At 35.5% G+C, this 8,498-nt stretch overlaps 1 long non-coding RNA gene across 1 annotated transcript; it reads right to left on the bottom strand.

The window, feature by feature from the left end:
• Positions 1 to 2,849: 2,849 nt before the first annotated feature.
• Positions 2,850 to 5,667, bottom strand: LOC124291997. Its single transcript, XR_006902337.1, has 3 exons — positions 3,487 to 5,667; positions 3,130 to 3,177; positions 2,850 to 2,936 (listed from the first exon to the last, which is right to left on the bottom strand). It is a non-coding gene; the product is annotated as an uncharacterized LOC124291997 (long non-coding RNA).
• Between the last annotated feature and the right edge of the window lie 2,831 nt (positions 5,668 to 8,498).

Here is an 8,498-nt window from a genome sequence, read left to right as displayed (position 1 = left end):
AAAATTATTACACTCAAGCAAGTGTGTCATACGACTCGTACAATACTCATGCAAAATTATGTATTACTACAAAATTTCACAATCATTTTGTATAAGTCGTATGACACACTTGCCCATGTAATAATCTCTATAACTAAAACAGTAACCTCTAAAACTGTCAATTATTTTGGGGTTACCTTTCATACACATTGGATTATTTTAAAGAACACCTGATTTTTATCCAACTTTTCTTTAAAGGTCACATGCAACCAAAAAATCAAACATAATTAAAACACAATTATCACTTCTTCATGACATATAATATGCATTGCTGATTATGAAAAAACAAATAAACAAAATTATAAGCGTATAATCGCAGATCAAAAGTGCAATATTTTGTACTTGGGTTTACCTCCCTCGAAACGAAGCAGCCCGGGATACCGAACCCAGTCAGAGCGGGTGGGTGTGCACTCAAGTGTAACGGCTGGTTCATTAGCAGATACCGCCTTCACAGCTCATTGTGTGTGTATATATAGAGATGTTGGGTTTTGTAAATACATGCTCATTTTTTGTGTATAACATTTTGCAATCAACAGACATCATAACATGTCATGTGTTCAAGTATCACACCTGCCTGTCTGTGTAATTACATAATGTGACAGAGACCAAACTCGGGCCATAAATCAATGCATTTTGTTTATGGTGTATAGCCTGATTGGTGTTAAGTTCAAATTGCATGTGGTCAGTGATCGCAGTTGTGTATTGATTATTGTCATTAGCGGACAGGCAGGCAGGCAGACAGGTGTCAATAAAACAAGACATTGAGTTTTGTCTGTGACAGCGACATATCTATATCACAGTTAGAAATTGTGTCAGCAGCTAAATAATGACATTGCTTTTAAGTATCGAACTGAGAAAGTGACTTCGGTAAGAAGAACTCGTTCGTGGTGAAATAGACAAATGAAATTATATAAACAGTTTATTTACTGTCATAACATATAAAAGCTCAGCCTGTGAGATATCAACAAAACATTATAAAATGGCTCACACCAAACCCTTCACCGGTATTCACCAGACAGCCCGGCTTCCAAGTTGGCGCTGAACCTATTTCACTGCGCGCGTGCTATGGCCTTAGCCAGCTGTTGAAACCGGTATTCCCCAGAAAAGTCTGGGGAAAATTAGTGAAACGTTTGAACTCCGATTTCGCGCGGTTTTTTTCATCGCGTTATTTTTCAACTTTATAAGTTGAATTTGCATTTTTGACGCTTTGTTTCGGTAAGTCCATACCGAAAGGTATCAGAATCTGCAAAGTTGTGTTTTACGTTGCATGTGACCTTTAAGGAATTTAACATTTTTTGTACTTTGCAAGTATGTGTACTTTACCTACCTCTGTGGTTTTGTTGTACTCTGATTTCCTCTTTCTTCCTTCAAGTGCTGGTGCTGACTTTGCCTAGTATGAGAGAATGGAAGTTCTATCTCTACCAGCATGGTATGACAAAGATTTATGAATTCATAGGTACCGGTACTTGCAGGTATTGACCAGTTAAGTTATCAGATATTTTAAGAAGATCTACCTTTAGTGTAAGATATGGATTCTACCAACAATACCAGGCAGTGCCAAGAATGTTTTAACACATCTTGTTTTCTCTATATACTTACCGTGAAACTTGCCACAGCAGGTAGGTCATCTTCTGTTTTGCCATCCTCCTGCAAGTGGTTAATGTCACCTAGTACATGTGTTTTTTTAATTTTTTATTGTTAATTCTATACATTGATTTCAAAGAAGCCATTTTCTAATATTTTATGTTAGGTTCACATGTCTAAGGGTCATAATTATAACCTTTTAGCTTTTAACACAAGTGCTTTCTACCAGAATGATGTTTAGTTCATAAATGTCATTATGAAGCTGTACCCCACTGACATTTTTGTTCCAAACTAAACCCAACTTGATTAGGAAAATCTCTGTCAGTCTCTTGTTAAGTTTACCTGGTGACATCTGTAACAAGACCAGCAAAAGAACAATGAAATATTATTGTATATATATTTCAGTATATTTTGTGATTCATACTACTGTCAATAGTCCATTTTAACTACTTTTATGCACCACAGTTTTATGATTTTACATTTCTGTACAGTTTGCAAATGCACAAATGTTTATTACTTTCCTGTTAAATGTATTTTTGCTTTGTATTCACTCAAAACATTTTTCTGTTTATAGATCTACATCTAATTTTTAAAGTTCATTACAAATTTGGCTCCTCAGTAATAAAACTCATGTCTGATTCCCTAATTTGACTTGTACCATATCTTATACATCTTATGCACTATACACACATCTTATCTCAGCCAGATGGTATTGTTACTCTTTGATAGTTAATACATGTAAACATTTGATGCTTTAACTTAGAACTAATGGGTATGGATATAATTGGTTCCTAGGAACCTGTGCTTGTTGTGAGTAAGTGAATTATGTGGACAGTCTCAGTGACTAGGTTAATAGCATTATCATGTATGAAAAAGGTATGTATTGTTTCTCATTAAATCAGGCTCAAGTACTGGTATATATACATACAATCTGAATATATCTGAGTGTGGTGTTAATTGACAAACATATACACATGCACAACTATCTTACCTCAGCTGTTGAAAGACAAGCTTTATCATCTTCTGACACATATACTGCTTGCTGGAAGTAATAACATTTTTTTGTTATGATATATAAATCCTTAAAGGATACCTGAAACCTTACATAAAAATTCTGTTGTTTTAAGATACACCTGGTTTTTAAGGGTCTAAATCCAAATTTTCTGGAAAGAAAGTAATATCACTTTTTGTACATTCCAAGTATGTACACTTTACATACCTGTGGTTGTGGTGTCCTCATCGGATTCTCTTTTTAAGTCTATTGTTTCTGTCCATTTCCTCTTTCCTCCCACAAATGCAGCTGCTGTGTTTGTCTAGTATGAGAGGTTAATATCTTTATACATGTTATTACAGATTCATCACTTCACATGTACTTTCCCATATTACCGAGGCATGACAACAGATATTTTAATGACATGTACCCAAAAATGAACATAGTAATTAGATTCAACAATAAATATACGAATCATATATTTTTAATCATTTGTTTTCATTGTTTACACTTACCATGACACTTGCCATATTTGGTTGGTCAAACACAGATTGTCCATGCTCCTGCAAGTGGTGAGTATTGTTTAAAAAGCAAGTGGTCAGTGATCACCATAATTCTAAAGTAACATTAAAGGATCAGAGGCCCTATTCTCCAAATGTTCGTAGCCCTAAGAAATCTTAACTTTGATCGTAGCCAACGTGTTAAGAGTGGGCTTAAGAAGTTCGTAGGGCTACAAACATTTGGAGAATAGCTAGCCGGTTTAGTAACAGAAAGCAGACAGCTTATTATAATCAGCTGAAACAGAATATTCCTTCTGTTTCTCTTTATTGTGCTTGTTTTTTAAAAAACTGCTTATTCTTCTAAAGGGTTACCTTATTGACAGCTTTTCTAGAAATACTTGAAAGCCTTTTAGCCCTCTCTGCAAGTAAAACTGTAAAAGTGTATTACTTGTACATTTAATTTCTAGAAGCAATACATACTTCTTATAATCATTAATGCGCTTTGAGAAATAGTGCATAGGCATAAACTCTTTTATATTTTCTATCACTTTATTTCTTTTTGAAAGGTACAAGGCCCGGGTTCGATTCCCCACATGGGTACAATATGTGAAGCCCATTTCTGGTGTCCCCCGCCGTGATTTTGCTGGAATATTGCTAAAAACGGCGTAAAACCATACTCAGTCAGTCCATATCAACAAGTTTAATGCCTTTTGACATTTTTATTTTCCCTTAACATTTTAGCTAGAATTTCTGCACAATAATTAAGGCGATCACCCTGTCTACATGCTCTTGTTAAGTTAAAGAAGTCTGAGGAGAAACCGTTAAAAAGAACACTTGATTTGATATCGTTATAGAAAGTTTTTATCCATTTTGTAATTGAAGGTCCAAAGTTGAAAAATTCTAAATTTCAATTTACTTATTTTTTTTATGATCATATGTTTATCATGATGCTCGTTTGTTTCGTCCAGTTTAGTTTCTAGCGTTTCAAGTTTTTCATTTATTTCGTTCTCTCTATTTAATCAATTTCAGTATTTTATCGTGAAGCCTCGAATAATACAAAGTAACACCTTATAGAATGGTTGATCGCTGATTGTTAAATTTTTTCCCCACATCTGTGTTTAATATGCTATCTTGATCAAATGTTTCTTGAATTATTGTTTTGATTTCTTTGAAATACTCTGGGTCGTACAGTAAACTGTTGTTGAACTTGAACCTATTCCCCTTTCCAATTTTGAATATTCCATTTCCATGGTAATCATTGAATGGTCTGATCTGTAACCTGTGACTATGTCAGTGACAATAATTGATTTTTCTAGATTTCTACTAACTAGGAAGTAGTCTTATCTGGTTTGTTTCATAAGTTTTGATTTTCTCCAAGTATACCTTTTCTTCTTTAAGTTAGCTTCTCTCCACGGGTCATAAAGGTTTAGTTTCATCTGACATTTCAAGAAAAAACCTCTCATGCTTTTGGATTGTTTATGTGTTTATAGTTATAGGTATCGAGTGCATGGTTAAAATCTCCACAAATTATATTTGTTTCTGAATTTAGTTTATACAATAGTCTCTTAATATTTTTATAAAACCCTGGAGTGTCTGTATTTGGTGCATAGATATCAGTCATACTAAACTCTTCTTAAATTATTTTGATCTTAAGAATGATGAAGTTACCATTTTCTGTATCATAAATCTCCTCTATAACTTGAAAGACAAAATTGTTATCAAAAACATTTCCACACCTCTTTTCGGTTTTTTTTTGGCACGCCTCTTGATCGTCACTGAATAGAAAAAGTACAACAAACATCTGCTCTCCATTCATTTTCAACTTTTTGCTCTGTGTCCTTCATAAAATGAGTGTCCTGAATACAATAGATATTTCCCCTTCTTTTCTTTAAATTTTCAAAAGCATCCAGTCTCTTTTTATCATTATTCAATCCTTGGCAGTTTGAAGAGAATATCCTTAATCTATCCATTTTGGGGTGAAAAGATCTTTTGTATGACAAGAGTCATAACAACGTCAGAACAAAGTGATTCCACATGGAAAATGAAAACAAATAATTTCTGGAATGGTATTATCCATACGTAAGTACACCTTCAATGTCTGTATATAGAATGCATGGACGTAGAACACATGGTTTGATGCACATGCTTTTCATCGCTCGCAATGTACACAATGTACATTGATGATGCTAGTTTGTGAACACAGTAAAGGATGTTTTTTTGTTGGCTATTAAATGCACCAAAATATTCAAAAGAGTTAGTTGTGAAGTAGGGTGTTATATTTAATGATAGCCATCAACTTTAAATAAGTGTACCAAGACGTTTTTTAACTGTTTAACTCTTTTATATTACTTTTCTGATATTTGAATAATCATTCAGTGTTTTCATTTACCACAATACTTACGCATTGTATGTTTTTTCTTGTTCAGCAAATACTTTTTGTGTAGTTTGGACTTCAGGAAGTTTAAAGCTGCTCTTGGCATCTGCCTGTGTTTTCTCCTTTTCCTAAAACAGTTTCTGTTTTGAACAGTTTTCTTTATCATTTCTAGGGACTGGTTGGCCTCTGTCACTGTTTCCGGGCAGTTGCACCTTGTCAGCAGATCCCTCAGCTCACACAGCAACCTCACACTTGATTGTTTCCCTTGGGCAGTGTCAATATCATCTGTATGAGCCTTCAGTGATGTGCCACTGCACTCTGCACCACTCATGTTGCTAGGTGATAGACAATCTTCTGAAGAGACTTTTGGAAACTTGACATTAATACCTGTTGGCAGTGAGGTCCTACAATCCTTGCTGACATGTAAAATTGGAGTGTCTCTGTATTGCTTGGGTAACGCTTCCCAGGGTAGGTTGTTGTGATATAATGTGGCCAGAATACGCTTACATGGAAAAAAATGTCTTCTATAGTCTTGGCAAGAACAGAGATCTTTGGTACCCCTATTTAAAACAACATTGTAATTGTTCACTAGGTAATTTAATTCACCTTTGTGGATAGATTCTGTTTGCATCACCTCATTCAGTTTCCTTCTGCAGTGTTCAAAGCATGTCCACCCCCTCCCAGTCAAAAACCCTGGGACAGAATCCTTCAGTGCCATCTTCATTCTGTCGTTCTTTTCGTAGTAACTGCAATCACATTGTTTATTTCCAGAATATATATCAGTGTTGTATATAGTTAACAGTAACTAACAGTAACCTGCTTTACATTTTACTAAATTTTGTCAGTAGTGCATATAGTAAATACTTGCTTGTATTTTAATAACATAATTTGAGGGTATTTACACCATGCACATGTGTCTAGTATATAGTTTGCTCCAGAGAATAGTATTGGCATTAAAGGTATTATGCAAAGTAGTATATACAAAATGTGGCAATTCACTGTCAAAAGGGTAATGACTCTTGTCATTAGTATGATATACAGACATTTCATTTTACATTTGCTGTAACACACTTGCATATATTGCAGTGGGTTACCTTTTTGGAATACATGATAAATTCATATTTTCAACCACAACTGTATGCTCATTACTCTTATCTGTTTGTGAGAACTTAATAGTTTCTATTTATATTTGTCATCTGTTTACATTCTCAAAACAAAAGCATTTCACAATTGGCCACATATATACTAGCCACATAAAGAAACTGTGCACACAGAAAATTCCTTCAGAATTGGAATACAACACAGAAAAGACGACATGATGTAGACACTTTATAAGCTGAAGTATCGGGCCTCAACAACATGTCAAAAGAACATGAACAATATCCGTAACGATGACGCCAGAAGTTCAAAATTGAGTCGGGGGTCACACGTCGAAGTCACAAAGTCAATAACGGGTATGACCATCATGCGCGTGAAGCACAGCAGTGCATCGACGACACATAGAGGCTACCAAATTTTCCAAATGAAGGCCTGGGGAATGGTTTGGGACATGGTCACTGCCGTCTGGAACCTATGTCTGATATGAGTCACCCGAATCCATCTGTCCTGTCTTGGCGTCGTTACCCGGGGACGCCCAGAACGTGGGTGGTCGGCGACGTCATTACTGTTTCCCTAACGCCTGACCAATGCAGATATCGTGTTACGATGGCATTGGAAATGTGCTGCCACCTGTTGTTGGCTCATGCCTGCTCGAACCGTTCCAATGGCTTCATGACGCTGAGCACATGTTAATCTTGGCATTATGCGCATGTGACTTTTCATGTGAATTTGTGAACGTTTGAATGACCAAAGATCAAGCTTTCGACAGTGACAGCAATTTCTGAGTTTCACATGTTGTGTGCAGCAACACATTGCACGTCCATAGGCCACCATCAATGACGTCACATCGCCTGGCACCTGCATGAGCGTTTGATTGTCTCCAATACTTGCTATGTTCACACCGTTATTTATGCATAAAGACGCTGTCTGCCTATCTTTATATTTTCTGTGTGCACAGTTTCTTTATGTGGCCAGTATATATTCCTTTTCCAAAGGTTACAGTGAATCAATCCATCAAGTAATATTCTGTAATACTTTCTTTTAGCCCACTGTTAATATGAACTAGCATATAACAGTGCAGAAAGAATGAAACATGCATTTTCAGCGTAGGCTTACATGGATGCACACATAATATTGGCAAACCATATTTTTAGGACCTACAGTTAACCATTACCAAATTAAATAAAAAATCTGATTTACCTGTTCTTGTGGTGTTTTATTAGAAGTGCAATCAGCCCTGTTATGCTCATGTCTGTAGAATGCTTCTGCTCACTTTTAAACAGAGAATGTAGCCTCTCAACTCCATTGTTTGTTGTTAGTCCCACATGTTGATCAAAAGGTCTGAAGGCAATGGCCCATGGCTGGAATTGTAATATCATATATAGTATCACATACAAGCAAGTTTCATATGTGTATGTTAAATATTTCCACACAAAAGAATTTAACTGTTATTGTACAAAGACATTGATATAGAAAATAACATTAGCACCTTACTGTTGACTGAAACACTTCATCACAAACTTAGAAACATTTTGTAAGAACTGGTCCTGACTCAATTATTATTACCGACTCAACATAGCTAGAGTATTGCTGTGTGCAGTGTAAAACTAAACTCACTCACTCACTCACTAATGACATATTCAAATATGCTTATGTTTACACATGCATACATTCTGGATAAAAGTCATATTTTGCATGCAGTATGTGATTATGTGAATCCATGTACCATTCACATAACTCACTGCAAACACTTTGTATCATTTTACCCAATTTATGTTTGTAGTCAGTACATTGCATATTTTTTCATATACCTTAGGTGAGCATAACCAGAAGTTATCCATATATTCCATGAAGTTCGTGTAGTGCCCCCACGTATTTCTGAGTTCCTCAACTTTACTGCCATAGTCAGACT

Source organism: Haliotis rubra, unplaced genomic scaffold, assembly GCF_003918875.1.
Source record: "Haliotis rubra isolate DU_JTF1 unplaced genomic scaffold, ASM391887v1 Scf504, whole genome shotgun sequence".
NCBI classification, from domain to species: domain Eukaryota; kingdom Metazoa; phylum Mollusca; class Gastropoda; order Lepetellida; family Haliotidae; genus Haliotis; species Haliotis rubra.
Note: the sequence above shows the minus strand (reverse complement) of the source record. Positions and strands in the feature narration are given on the sequence as shown.